The 15791-nt window shown below is 43.6% G+C and overlaps 1 protein-coding gene across 7 annotated transcripts in view; it reads right to left on the reverse strand.

Annotated features, from left to right (window-relative positions):
* CFAP97 (cilia and flagella associated protein 97) overlaps nt 1-15791 on the reverse strand; it is a 423577-nt gene that overhangs the window by 389644 nt on the left and 18142 nt on the right. For 2 of the 7 annotated variants that reach the window (XM_085641935.1, XM_085641931.1), the window contains exon 2: nt 11692-11999. The exons of the other annotated variants lie outside the window; for them this stretch is intronic. The gene's annotated coding sequence lies outside the window, so the exon portion shown is untranslated. The remainder of the gene's footprint in view (nt 1-11691; nt 12000-15791) is intronic. 7 annotated transcript variants of the gene reach the window in all.

The raw sequence follows: 15791 nt of genomic DNA on the forward strand, positions 1-15791 counted from the left end.
ACTGGATGGTGTGGAGGACAGCATTATAGTCTGCGGAGACTTTAACTAGGTCTGGGACCCTTCCCTAGATAGAATTAATGTGACATTCCAGAACACAGGGGCTATGTCTACAAACTTTAAGAGGGACATTGAGGACTGTGGGTTGATCGAAGCAGGCGTTATAAGCACCCAGGTGTGAGGGACTACTCTTTTTACTCTCATGTGCACGCCTCCTATTCTCGCATAGATTATGACTTTGTAACCCCACCGTCCTACACCGCCTTTACAAGGCGGGGCACTCAGACATCTCTATCTCTGACTACGCTCATCTGAAACTCACCTTGGATACTGGGGTGTCCCTCCCTGAGCACACCCCGGGCTGGCGCCTTCCCCCTCATCTCCTGTGCGACCCAGTGGACATAGAAGAGGCAAGGGAATCACTGATTATTTTTGCCTTAATGCGCTACCTGAGGTCTCCCTACATACCATGTGGAATGGGTTTAAAGCTACCATTAGGGGCACAATGACAAGAATTGCAACAGCACGGGGGCGGGAGGCGAAACTGGTAGAATCCAACCTTACAGCTGAGATTAAGCAGCTAGAGCGCTTGGACAAGGTTGCCCCCACCGAAGAACCAAAAGGCAATTGTCCTTGCTGCGTGGTCAGTTACGCGCCCATTGCACAGGTAAAGCAGAGCATACTCTTCTGTCCCTACATCAGCGATATTATGAGGGTGGCGGCAAAATCCTGGCCCGTAAACTGCGACACATGCGTGTTAAGTCACACATTGCTAAACTACAGGTAGGAAGCACAGGCTGGGCGACTGCAGAGAAAGACAAACTAGAGGCTTTCCGAAACTATTATCAGCAATTATACTCATGTGACGCCCCATCCCCACAAGGCTACATTAATTTCTCTCTGAAAGTAACTGGGAGCCCCTACCTCCACACCATTCTCCCCCCCCTGACAACCTCATCACGGCAGAAGAACTGCATGATGCAGTTCGGGCCCTCCCCTTAGGCAAAACTCCCGGACTAGACGGGTTTCCGGTACTCTTCTACAGCCTATTTCTTTCCCAGCTGCAAGAACACCTCCAACGCCTGTTCAACACTTTCTCACAAGACACTGGTCTTACCCCCGCAATGGCGAAAATCTCTCTTATACCTAAAGTGGGGAAAGACCCTGCACAATGCTCCTCATACCTCCCAACAGCCCTTCTCAACACCGATGCCATGCTTTTTTACTAAAATACTAGCTACCCGCCTTGACCTGTACCTTCCTGGAATCATCAATCCCGACCAGGTGGGTTTTATTCGCTAACAACAAGGAGCTGACAACGTCCGTTGAATAGCTCACTTAGAAGAAAAAACAAGCCAACTTGATATTCAACCTGTCTTCTCTTGCTTGACGCTGAGAAGGCATTTGACAGGAAGACTGGACATGCCTCCAGGTGATACTACGCAAAATAGACCTTGGGCAGGCCTTGATCTCTAAAATCATGGCGTCTTACATGGCTCTGACCGCCTACATCCGAGGCACGCGGCTGGGATGCCCACTCTCACCCCTGCTCTTTGCGCTGGCAGTAGAACCCTTTGCTATTCGCTTGCAGGACTCGGATGGGATTAAGGGCATACCATTTGGTGACCAGGTGCATAAAATCAACTTGTTTGCAGATGGCCTCCTCCTTACTCTCACTCAGCCCGCCATTTTGCTCCCTAGTGTTGTAGAAAACTTACAGACCTTTGAGGCTGTCCCTGGCTTCAAGATCAACAATACGTCCTTAACCTTAACATTCCGACCCTAGAGGTGCAAGCATTGCAGAGCACAATCCCTTTTCAGTGGTAGTCAGAACCTATTTGGTACCTAGGCTTCCACATCACTCCCACTCGCACCTTAAGGTCCCATGTTAACTGGTCTCTTCTTCGTCGCTCGATACGGACAGACGAACCTGCAGAGGTAGAAGCCTCTGTATATCTCTTGGCTAGGGCATGTGAATGCCATTAAAATTAACACCCTCCCGCGAATCCTGTACATTTTCCAGACATTGCCCACATCAATCATGCAGGGGAACATCCAACGCCTCCAGAGGGCCCTTCGTGCCTTTATATGGAACGGGAAGCAACCCTGCATAGGTCACTCACTACTGATGCGGCCGCACAACAGAGGGGGCTTGGCGTGCCCAAACTTGCTGGAATATTAATGGTTGGCACATCTGAGATATATCTCCGAGTGGGTTGTGTGCGCGAAAGTGAAAAGCATTGGTTTCACATGGACAGAGCGGTGGCATGCTGGCCCCTGTTGGATCTTGCCTGGCAGCCTAAGCGAGCCCACCTGCGCAGCGCTTACGTCGCAACCCCAACCACGGTATTAGAAATTTGGGATAGAACAGCCCTGAAGAGGGGGCTAACTACATTCCCCCTCCCCTAATACCCATATAGCACGCAACCCTGACTTCCTCCCGGGCCTGTCAACACTCACATTTCGGAATTGGGCAGATGGAGCCTGCCGGATCCTAAGTGACCTTTTCTCGGGAGACACCAAGTATTTTGAGGACTGTAGGATCAAATTCATACTTCCAGCAACCAAACTGCTCCAATAGCTCCAGCTGCAGCATTGAGCATTGCACCCAGGGGTACACACAGCAGCTGCACGCCCCCTCACCCTTTTTGAGAAAGTAAGTACGCGCCTTTGATGGCACTAAGGGACTGATCTCTAAAACCTACCAGGTATTGCAACACTCGGCCCCCAGCCGCACCCCTAACTATCAAACCTCCTGGCACGACGCTACCCTCGATGGAATAACCACAAAACAATGGGAAACAAACCTACCACAGTCTTTCCTCCTGTGAGACTGCGCATAAATTGATGTTCCAATGGTGGTATACGCCTGCCTGCCTAGCTGCCATTTATCGCACTGTCCCCAGCGTATGCTGGCGATGTGGACAGGAAGAAGGAGCTTTGTGCCATATATGGTGGTCATGCAAAGTGTTAGCTACATACTGGAAGGAGGTCCGGGGACATATTAAGGCCATCATAGGTTTTCCGCTTCCCCATCTTCACCACACGATTGTCTGAGGCATACGCCCCCCTGCATCACTGCTATGACATATGCTGATTGGGCGCGGGTAAGCCATTTATTATTAGCTGGGCGACAGCTCATAGCATGCGCTTGAAAGCAAACATTGCCCCCCTCTGTGGCACAGTGATTTTCTAGGGTGTGGCACCTCCTGGCAATGGAACAGTTGTCACACAGCTTAGCCCACACAGACAAGAAGTTCCGGCGTATGGCAACCTCTGATACACTACCTTATGTACATCAGTGCTTCAACCCTCCCAAAACTCAGGGCTCTCCAGCTCTTTGGCCCCGAGTGACACATAACTTCTCTCAGCCCTCATGGAACCCACCACGGGTACCCACTACCACCCACTCCCCCATGCATTGCGCATCGATACACCCCTTCAACACTTTAGACTTGGAGAACTTTACGACCTGCATAAACCTTGTCCATTTGATCTTTTTTTAGCTTATAAACAATGGCACAACCCTGGGCCTAGATGCTAACACACATCGGGCTGTTCTGCTATCACCAACATAACACCAAATAACAATCCCGTGGATAGGGAGACAGCTACGAGGGTTATCGCACAGCCTAGACCTATTTCTTAATGCCATATAATGGTGCTCGGGGGAAGGGATGTACACGCAATTAGCTCTATTTACCAAAACGATGAACAGTCATGCGCTGCAGTAGTACAGATCTCCACGTAGATCACCAGTGATACCAGCTCTCGCAAAATGAACGCGGCCAGCTCGATGTGGTTGTAGGCGACTTGCTGTGTATTTACGTATGCAATGCTTTTGATTTATTTGGCATAGATACGCAACCGGCCCAACCTGGGTTGTAGGCGAGACACTGTCTCATAACGTTTGTTTTGATGATAACAATAAAAAAATGTAAATAGAAAAAAAATATTATGGGGCGGGCCTTGCGGACCCCCTTTGCCCTGGGCACTGCCATCCCCCCCATTACCAATCCCCTTTTCTTTTTAAATAGCACGGCCGCGGGGAACTTCCCGGGGTACAAATACAATAATTAAGAAGGGCAATTGCGGATCCCTGGCCCCAAACCACAATCTCCCTGGGACAAAGTTGAACAAAGGAGGGTGGCCGCGCAGCCCCCCTCCAGGAGCCCTATTGGCCCTGGGGACCATCACCCCACAGTTTCAGCTCCAGCAATGTCCTGGGGTGCCCACCCAGGGACACTACAGTGTGCTATGGTTTGGTGAGCTAGCTATAGTTCTGGTTAGCCCATGCCATGCACTGCTTATGACCTCACATAATACATCACTCATGACATGGTCAGTGACATCACTCATGACATCACGGAGGACATCATCCTCAGAATCTCTGATGCACCCACTCACACCCCAATATAACCTTTCATACACCCACTCCAGCGACTTGCACCATTATATAATAACAAGCACTCAAAAACGTGGTCCGTATCTAGCCTACTGGACAGCACATGTGCTGTATGTCGCTAGGCATATTCTAACTTACCAAGAACAGAGAGTGGCTTGGAGACTGCCTATTGCTTACCAATAGTTGATTTCCTCGTCTAATTTGCCAGCTTTTTATTTGTGTCTCATGGATCATTGCCTATACACAGTCTCTTTGTTTGGCTACCAACTCAGCTTCCACTGCTTGCTCTTCAAACACTACTTTTTTTTTTTTGTGCTAAGCACTCTGAGAGTGTGTGTGTATTTTCGAGCTGTCGCCCGTGTGTACATCTCTCCCCCTGAACTGTGTTCTTCTCGGATGCCCGTTTTCTTCTCCCCAGTGGCACTCTCTTACTCTCCCCGGTATGCTCCTCTACAATGCTTCCCCCAACTGTGACCTCCATGTTGCTTTCCCCCAAACCCCATATTGCTTCCGGGTCCCTAGTGCTCTCATTTGTTACCTACCATGCTCTTTAGTCACCTCCCTTTTTGCCTCCGCATTCAACACCACCCTCCATGTTGCATCTGCCCCTCCACTTTAATAAAAATAAAAAACACTTGTGCATTTTATTTTAAGTAACTGATCCAATTCAAATTGGTAACCAAAAGGGATAATAAATGAAGTACCCATGTAACATTGTTTGCAGCGTGCAAATAAATACAAAGTAATGCATGAGGCAGTGTTTTTTTTAATTAACAACTTTTACCACTTTGCACAGCATTGTGGATACTGTGCAGAGTGGTAAAAAACATTAAAACTTCAATAGGTCCCAAAGATGAGACCCATTTGCTTTGTAAATGCTTATTGTTTTCTGCATCCTACTAGATAATCAAACTAATTGCAGATACACTATTTATTTAGTCCATAGAGACCTTCAAAAGCAAAAACCAACAAATATGTGCTTGTCAAAAACTATAAATTCAATCATCCCAATTCTTAGGCTGATGGGACACTGCAAGATTCATGCAGAAACTTGAAAAGGAAACCAAAGAAAAATATAATCTACAATTACATCATTATGAACCAACCCAATTCCCTTAAAATCGCAAATAAATCGCACCCAAAATGCACACTGAAAAAACATTCAAGAATTTTCAGACTTCCTCAGCAGCAATGACTTTGGCCGTTTTTCTATAACTGAGACCATGTTCAATACTACATCAATCTCCTTTTAAGTGTTGGTGTCACCAAACTATTCACTAATACTCAAAAATAGATGCGAGCAAAAAGGGGGGTGGCATCACAGTAATTACAACTAATGAAAATGCTCCATATTAGAAACTCCTCTACTCTCTTCCTTGTCACTCCTCCCAATCACAATACGACAAACACATAAATCTTGCTGTTTTCAAACCATATAGTGCCCTCTTGACAACCAAACATTCCCTGAACACTTTGAAGAATTTATAACATTAATAAAAACAGACCACAACAACATTATTATTCATGGAGATCGACATCCATTGGAACAGTAAGAAAAATCCACGCACAAGAACACAAAGATATATATGCACACGGCACAACCCAATAAAACACACTTGACCACCAACACATTAGAAAGGTACTACCATTAACTTTGTACTCTCTCAATAAAATGTTGTATCTTCAGACAACCCACTGACACTAGATTGGTCAGATCTCCTTGTCAGTTCCTTACAAATTATGGCAAAAAAAACAAGCTAAACAGTCAAAACATAAAAATCTGGAAAAGAAACTTAAAAGATATACCTGTCTGGTCATTTTTTTTTGTTTTGTTTCACAATTCTTTATTGGAAGATTAAAACAAAACAGTGTATAGGGGAAAGAAGGGCCGGGGAACATAAAGTACCGAATGTGAAACAGTAATATTGAACGGAAAAACACATGGCAAGATGAAACAAAGCGTTAAGCACACAGCATGTGGTGTTCCCACTGGGCAGGTGTCTGGTCAGTGATGCCTCTACTAATCTGTCAAACACTGCAGACACCACTAAAAACAACTACAATGAAGTAACAAAAGACTACCTAAACAACTGTAGTCCTTTTGATCGCAAATCCATCAGAAGGAAAAAACTTTGCAGAGTGGTACCCCAAAGATCTCAATCCAGTGAAAGGAGGGCCAATAAACTGGAAATGATCTGAAGGAAGAAAGTGGCAGTGAAGGGACCTACTCTGTGTGCGGATGTGCTCTTTGTGAAGCAGCAGAATGCTGTCACTCACAGTGAAGCTAAAGAATTGCAAAAGTGGGCTGACCCACTGCCCTATGCGAAATGCTGGTGAAAGAAAAATGTGAATGACGCAACAGAGCAATGAGTGAAGAGGTAGGGCTGAAACCATGCACCTTTAACTAAGAATATTATATACATTTTGGTAAAATCAAATGCCTTGGCTAACGCCAGATCTGAACACCAAGTACTTCATGACAAAAAAGGGAAGATTTAAAACGAAAGGAGAGAGGTAGAAGCAGTGATTCATTCAGCTTCCAAAGACAATAACTGAATAATCAAGAGGGGGAAACTAAACATGTGCCAATGGACCAGAGTCTCAGAGAGTGTTTTCGGAGACCCTCAACTACACTTTTACAGTTCACGGTATATATTTAATTTCTGCTCGTGTGGTTTGGTGGATAGTGTCATCATTGGGTCAGTCACTTGAGTGTTCAGTTCTCCAAGTGACTCCATTGTCCTCCCCAAGAGGGAGACTGTCTGGGTTTTGACAGTAGTGAGGAGTTAAAACTATCCCCGATCCTGTACTGGGAACTCTATTGAAGACAATTAACTAGGAAAGGGATAAGATTAAAAGAAAGGAAACGGTGTTCAGTGGATAAGTAACTGATCCACAATATCTAGTGGTCAGGCCGACATGTTTCAGCCATACAAGTTGCACCTACGGGTCTTCTGGCTTTCTTTAGGACTGATGGAAGAGAGACAAGGGAGACCAGCAGCACTTTCTGGCAGAGACCGCTCCTAATAAGTTATGGGCCAAAGCCTGCACCTTTAACTCAATTTAACCGTGAGCAAAACAGGCTCACTGACAAAGAAGGGTGAGTAAATATACTTACCAACACTATATATGGAGTGCCTAGAATTTTTAGGCCCTCTGTTCCATCAGTACTGACAAAGGCCAGAAGACCCGTAGAGGTAACTTGTAAGGCCAAAACATGTCCACCTGACCACTAGATGTGGTGGATCACTTACTTATCCAGCCAATGTTTAGGGGACATTATGTTAACCCCTTGTGTGCCACGCCCTTTCCCCACCCTGTGCCGGCCGTTGCATTAGCGGGCGGGGTTCATGACGAGCTGGACTCGTCATGGGCACAGCGCAACCGCGGCCCATGACGAGTCCAGCTCGTCATGGGCACAGAAGGGGTTAAAAATGTTACGGTTTCCGGGGTAGAAAATTACTATTGCCCAATGCCCAGGACATATGGCTGGGGTCAAGGACAATAGGTTTTCATGATTACTTTGTCCACTGTACAAGTAGGTTCAACCCCCAGCAGCATAAAACACCTGTCAGTTTACAGTAGGAGGACTGGCTGCCACTAAAAGATCATTTTTCTCCTTATATACAAGTGGTTAAAACTTAACAATTAGGGTGAGCGCTGTATGGAAGGAAATGCTATGAGATCAGGTTGCATAACCAACATTGGTTCCGGTATAAAAATGTACACAAGTTTGCCAAATGTTAACAATTTGAGGGTTTTTATATTACTCCAAGAATTTTACCTGGTTATATGCAAATAGATGCAGAAACATAAAATCAGGATTGGTAATGTTTTTCAAGATAAAATGTACACTAAAAAAAAAAGTTGCAACTTAGAAAAAAGGTTTTTCTAAACTACTGGGCAACTTTAGATCCTATTTCTCTGAGGCATCATTCACAAAAAGGTGTTTGATGCATGCGCTGGCAAGAGGTTCTACTCCTGCCCTTGTCAGGAGTAAATTTCCACTCTTTTTCCAGTTTAGGAAGAAATTGGAGTGGGGTTGATGAATACCCGAAAACATGTATGTTTTTGGGTGTGTACAGATTCACAGGGCACTTCAACCCTGTAACTACTGCTTCTAATCTATTTCCAGACTATTTATGTAGATCTGTGGAAAAGTGGCAAAATTAAATCCTTTCGAACATTCAAACCCTGGCATAATCACAGCCTACTAGCGGGGCTCGGATATAATGAGAATGCTGCGACCCCAATTTGTAGCCTCACTGCATGGCACTAAACAGGACAAGTTGTTTTTTAAAGATTTTGAACAGGACAAGCAGATTTACGAAGCACCTCCTTTGCCCATCTGACTGCTTCTTTCGCCCTTTAATTTTTTGCATAAGTAAATGATATTCAAATAAATTCTCAAGGTTCAATGCTCCCTCTCGGAGGCTCAGACTCTTGCCCAATCCAGTGGTGTTGCTTTAGCTACTTAGATCAAGAGTAATTATTTATACCTGAACACCTCACAACTGAGATTCCTACCTTTGTAAAACCAGACGTACAATCTTCTTACTGGTGGCCTAGTCCTTTGAGGCTCCACAGAACCCAGTGGAAACATCCCACAATCTCAAAGTCCTTTTCAATTCCAATGTCTTTCCGTTTTTAAATGTAAACGTTCATAGTCGCCTGTTATTTTATGTTGAAAGTACCCTGGGAGATTACCCTCCTTTTGCAGTTTGAGTCCCAGAAGTACTTGGTCCAGTCCGTAATATTAAGTGGACTGGACTATTGTAACTCGGTCTAAACAGGCCGTCTTGCCTTTTGATGCATGAAATAAAACTAGTACACAACTCAGCAAGACTGATTCACAACGCACCCAAATTGGCCTCTCTTTGCTGCTTACTTCCTTACATTGGATGCCTGTCCATAAACATTTTTAAAGCACTCTGATTACTGTAAGAGAGTGCCCTTTTTGCATGGTTACCCCCACACTTATTTGCCCCAATGCTGATGGTTATAGCTCTGAAAGTGCACTGGAGCCTGCTAACTAGGCCCCAGTGCAAGTGTTCTCTCCCTAAAATAGATGCATGTGAATTGGAGATCACATTTGGCAAGGACTTTAACCTCCTTATAAGAACGTGGTACCAGTGGTACCCTGGGCATGTGAGTTAAAGCAGTCACCAGCGCCTTAAGCACCAACTGTGCCACCCTGAGTGACCCAAGTAAACAGATGACAGCAGACTTCCCATTGCAGACTGCATGACAAGTGCAAACTGCTCAAATTAGATTTTGCCCTCACCATGTGTGGCGAGGTCAAAGCATTATCATTAATATATCTCAGCCACCCCTAAGGTAGGCCTCCTGAGCCCAGGAGGCAGGGTGCATCATATTAAAGGTGTCGACATACAAGTGAAAGCTTATATGTCCCTAGAGTTGCCTCTTTCCATTAAGGGCTACTATAAGTAATCAGGGGGCCATAGGATAACATGGGCTAGCACCTGGGCATCCCTCAGGTTGCCAATTCCATTATGATCCCACTGAAATAGTTATGTTTGGTATCAAACAACTTGTCTCATCACCCCAGACATGATTCCCACGTCAGGTTTGTTGTGACATGCACCCAGGTGGCTAGCTTAGAGGGTGCCCACCTGGTTGCCGCAACCTTTCCTATAGCTTGGCGTACAGCCTGCAGCCGCCAACACCGGAATCTAACCCCCTGCCAGAAGGTGTGAACACTCCCAGGAATCAGAAACAAAGGCCTAGCCAGGAAGAAGTCACACCTCCCTTTCTGACAGGATGGACTGTGAAGTGGCACATCAAGGCAGTGAGCTTCAAAGCTTACACCGCTGCAATGTATCCAGGCTGCCTCTCAAAGGAGGAACTAGCAGCCCTCTGCCTCCAGGCACATTTGCACTGAGGCAGGCAGGAAAATTAGGTAGTCGGGTGGTGCACGCCCACAAAATGCTAGCTACACCCCTACGGTGGCTACCTGGTCTGTACAGCCGTGCTCGCTATGCCACCAGTTTTCAATCTAGCCTGGCTGATGAGGGGTGATGCCCAGAGACCGGTCCCAGGATGCCTGTTTTCCAGTCGAGGGAGGACTTGGCCTGGCAGTTCGGGCTGGACTGTTACCATGGGGAATAAGGTCAAGGCTGATTTGCCTATGACTGGGTCCAAACTAGAATGACGAGGCAAACAAAATAACAATGGGTTAAACCCAGAACTGTGACTGGGGTGAATGTTTGACAATGTTCAACATTCCGTCCATTATCTTTATGTGTTGCATTTTCACCCTAAGGGGAAAGGGTATGCCCAGATGTGGGTCCTGTGCTCGCTACGCCACCGGTTTTAAGCTAGCTTGGCTGATGAGGAGTGATACCCTGAAACCGGACCCAGGATGCTTGTTCTCCAGTCCAGGGAGGACCTGGCCTGGCAGTTTGGGCTGGACTGTTCCCATGGGGAACAGGGTCAAGGCTGATTTACATAGGGCTGGGTCTGAACTGGAATGGTGTGGCAGATCCCAGATGAGGTCACCTCAGAAGCAGATTAGCCGCTGGGGCGGCTAGTAGCCCTTTGGCTACTTGCACCCACACCCGTAACGGGGAGCGAGTGTGCCCTTTTCATAGTAAAACCTTTTTTGTGGAATACGTCCGTCCCTTAATGTACGATGTTTGCCCAAATTAGTCCAATTTTGCAAAGCTCTTAACAATTTGCTATTAATGCCACAATACTGCCTTACTGAAACCCCTCTGTTCTCCAAGCACCAGAACACCTTAGGATAACTGCACGGCTTACAAACTAACTAACATAACAACATCAATGACCATTTAACACACAGGCTCAATTTGTTCTTCCCTACAAAAGAAAACATTTCAGGGTACATTTTCATGTTCAGTTTCTTGATTTGGCAAATTATTCTCTCAGTTCGAGATCTGTGTTTTATGCGCTTGTATTATACTATGCATAATATTCAGGTATTTTATCTCTATACATTTTAAGTGTCAGCAGAAACTGCCAGCACTTGAACCATTCGCCTCTCTCTGCTGAGTTTTGAGAAGGAACATTACATGTTCTTCCAATATCTGAAATCTATCTTTTGATTCCCGTAATCTGAACTATTGTCTTAATCTTGGAACATTACACGCTTAAGTCTTTGCTTTCTATGCTTCCACGGTTATCTTCATTCCCTTTCTGCCTTTCTTCACCACTGCTCTGAAGAAATGCAACAGTTGAAACCGTGAATAATAACCAAAAAATATATATAAATGTGAAGGGTCAGTCTTCTCATCATAGATCAATCTTACCTTTTTTTTCTTAATATGGGTCTTTAGTGGAAGTCTCCAAACAGTCACTTTCACTACTTAACCAACTCTTCTGGAGCGTTCCTATTATCACTATAGCATGGGAGTCAATACATCTTTTAAGATCACATTTCCTCTTTCAAGGTTTCTAGATGTCAGGTCTACTTCGCTAAATGTAGTGGGTAAATAAACCAGGTTCAATCCTCGTTTCTTGTATTCTTCTTTATTTTAAATCCTTAATGAGCGGACCCGCAGGAGAGCGGCTGTTGCTCGATACGAAGACAGGCAGGAAAGAACAGAGGGAAAGAGTTCTAGAATCCAGATAGAAAGAATAGGTAGAGGAGAGAGAAGAAAGACCAACAAGAGAATGTTACACATCTTCCCCTTATTGGAGGAACAAATTTGCAGAAATTCAAAAATGTATAACAAGAGATACAATTGACAATTCAAACAAAATAAAATTATTTCTATAACACATTTCAGAGTAAGCATGTCAAACAAAGTATAATATATATATTTTTTTAAATCGGGACATAACAATATCCTTAAAATGAGCAGGGAGCTTACAAATTCTCCTAGAAGCTAAGGTGGAATTGCAACAAGAAGAACTAGTTGAAGAATTGAGGTTGATAGTATTATCCTGAGACGCAGATGTGGACGTGTTAGAGGATAATGCAGGCGTTTCAAACAAAATGTAATCATCTGAATCAGAAGTAACTGCAGTTTTAACATGAATCATGGCTTGTTCTTCTGAGATGAGAACAAGTCTACTCTTGTTCCACCATCTCCCATCCTGAAGTAAACCAGAACTAAGACCAACCTTCAGTATTTTGTAAGGAGAAGTAAAGGAAGATTCTCCTTTTTGGACACCAAAAGGTTTTTTAATAAGGACCCATGAATCCGGAATAAAATCTTTAGTTTGCGAACATCAAAATGAAATTTTTGCTTATTTTGTGCCAAAGTAACACTTTTACGTATTAAATCATCTCTTTTTGAATTATTAAGACTGTTAGAAAAGGAGGAATATTTCTCTAACCAGGAAGGCAAAAGTAAAGTGCGACATTTTCTTCCCCTCAACAATTCAAAGGGAGTGAAACCAGTTGTTGAGTGAGAAGAAATGTGATAAGAATTAACCTTTTCTTTAAGAAAGAGGTTAACATCTAAACCAGAAGAAAGAGCAGTTTGAATTCCTTCTTTAAGAAAGCGATTAGCTCTTTCAACAAGACCATTTGCCGCAGGACTATATAAAGCTACTTGAATGTGTTTGACATCCATAGATTAAAAAAAATCTTTCATGGCATTTGATGCAAAGTGAGTCCCATTATCTGTGACTAACTCTTTGGAAGGCCCTTCAAGTGAAAAAACAGGCTTGAGAAATTGCAAAACAAAATGAGTTGATGCTGACTCCACAAAAGAAAAATAGATCCATTTTGAAAAATAGTCAATTAGTACCAACAAAAATTTTGAAAGATTGAAGGGGCCAGCGAAATCCAAAGCAATTTTCGACCAGGGACTGTCTGGAAGAGAAACTGGACGAAGAGGATTCTGAGTAGTCTGCCAATGTTTATCCGAGATTACACATTGAGGACAAACATCTACAAAGAGGATACTTGAGCATTCAATGAAGGCCACCAATAATTTTCTCTGAGGTTTTTACACGTGACAGTAACTCCAAGGTGACCTGCATGTGCAATAGAAATGATTTTATTCCTAAGAGAAGAAGGAGGAATAAAACAACCATTTCTAGTACAAATGTCATTTTCCAAAGACAATTCCGAAGCAACCTGAGCATAAGGTTTTAAATCAATAGGGAGATTACGAATGGGAGGCCAACCTTTAACGATTAAATTAGAATTTTTTTTGAGAGTTTGATCGGTGGAACAGGCTTCAAACCAATCTTTTTCTGAAATGGTACAATTAGAGATAGAAGAAGCATCAATGGATGCTACTACGCAGTCAAATTCATCAATAGTATCATCAACAAATGGTAAAGGGAGACGAGAGAGGCAATCGGCTCAGAAGTTTTTACCGCCTTGTATGTGTTTGATGGTGAAGTTGTACTCCTGTAATTTAGAAAGAATACGTACAAGACGAGCAGAGGCTTTGCCAAGTCCATCCCCTTGTAAAAGGTAGACTAGGGGTTTGTGGTCGGTAAAAATTGTAAATGGACAGCCCCAGAGATAGGTTTTAAACTTGGAAACGGCCCAAACACAGGCTAATGCCTCCATCTCTATTGTACTATATTTTGATTCAGCAGTAGACAAAGATCTAGATGCAAATGCAACTGTATGATCTTTACCAGAACTTTGTTGACCAAAAACAGCACCAAGACAATTTAGACTTGCATCAACAGTGACAGTACAATGATGACCATGAACGAATGGACTAAGGGCAGGGGCGTTAACAACTAAATGTTTGATGTTAATGAAGGCTGTGTTAACATCATTGGACCAGACAAAGGCAGTTCCTTTTTTGAGAAGAGATCTCAAAGGTTGAACGCAGTAGGAATAGTCTGGTACAAAGCGAGCGTAGTAATAGCAGAGACCTAAGAAAGATCTGTGAGCATCTTTGTCGGGTGGAGGCGGAGCCTTAAGGATGGCTTCTACGTTGCAACATTTGGGTTTGATGCCTTCGGGTGTGATGGTGTGACCTAAATAGTCAATTTGCTCAGCTAGAATTTTGCATTTATCAGGTTGAACAGTAATACCCTTTGCACACTATATAGAAAAAACTTTATGTAGGGTATCTAAGTGTGATTCTCTGCTCTCAGTAAAAACAAGGATATCATCCTGAAAAGCCTGAACATTTTTAACATCTTTAAATAGGACATCCATGACTTTTTGGAATACTGAGGCGGCTGAGGCTAGACCGAAAGGTAGTCTCAAGTATTTATATGCACCGAAAGGAGTGACAAAGGTGGCGAGTTCCTGAGAATCAGCAAGCAAGTGTATTGGGTGATATGCTGAATGTAAATCAATTGTTGAGAAGTACTTTGCGTGACCAATGTTTGAGAGCATTTGTTGGATATGAGGAAGAGGATGGCAGTCAACTATAATGTTGAGGTTTAAGGACCCGAGATCCACGCAAAGATGAAGATCCCCATTTTTTGTTTTTTTTCGAGAACAATGGGAGAAACCCACTCAGAGGAATCAGTTGTTGTAATAATGCCTTCTGCAGAAAGTTTCTCCAATTGTTTTTTAAGATCATTTCTGACACCGATAGGAACAGGTCTGACTTTGGGGTAACAGGTGTAGCATTTTTTTTTTTTTAAGTCTAATAACATGTTCAAACCCTTTTAGGTTACCAATGTTATCGCTAAACACAGAAATAAAATCTTTTTTCAACACAACCGTTGATGGCCAGTATAGGATGGTCTCCTAAGACGATAGGGTTTATATGATCAGGTTTAAGAATAATGCCTAATTTGGCTAAATCCTTCCAACCTACCAAATTTCTGCCTCTGACTTCAACGTATACTTTAGTGTCAGTAGATCTCCCAATAATTTGTAAGGAACCAATAAAGAAACCAAGTAAATCAATATCCTTTTCACCAAAACCTTTTGAAGAAATGTCAGGAGCTTGAAGTGTGATGGAATGACTCCAGGTATTAAAGAAAGTGGTGTCAGCCAACACAGTGATAGGGGCTCCAGAATCAGCCATAACTTGCCAGGGTTTGTCATTTATGAAAGCTTGGCAGAGGGGGCGTTCAAAATCTATGGAATCAAAAGGTTCATCAATAGATAAAAGGAGATTAGAAAAGGTATTGGTGCAGTCAGAGACAGAAGATACAGAGGATGAAGGAGAAGTATTTTGTAATTCAACATTGTGGATTTTAACAACTGGAAATGAACGGCGAGATTTACAAAATGCTTGGAAGTGACCAGTTTTCTTGCATTTGCCACATTTTCTTCCCAAGGCAGGACAAGAGGGAAAGTTTGCAATATGGTTTTTGTTGCCACAGCGAAAGCAAAAGGTCCTTTTAAATTCTTTGTTAACTTTGATGGCAGAGACAGTAGAAGATTCAGAATTGTCTGAAACATAGGAAATGGGAGAATGACCCTCTTGGCCTGATAACGCTTGTGAAGAGATAATAGAACGCTCAA

Source organism: Triturus cristatus, chromosome 2_2 (assembly GCF_964204655.1).
Source record: "Triturus cristatus chromosome 2_2, aTriCri1.1, whole genome shotgun sequence".
Lineage (NCBI taxonomy): Eukaryota > Metazoa > Chordata > Amphibia > Caudata > Salamandridae > Triturus > Triturus cristatus.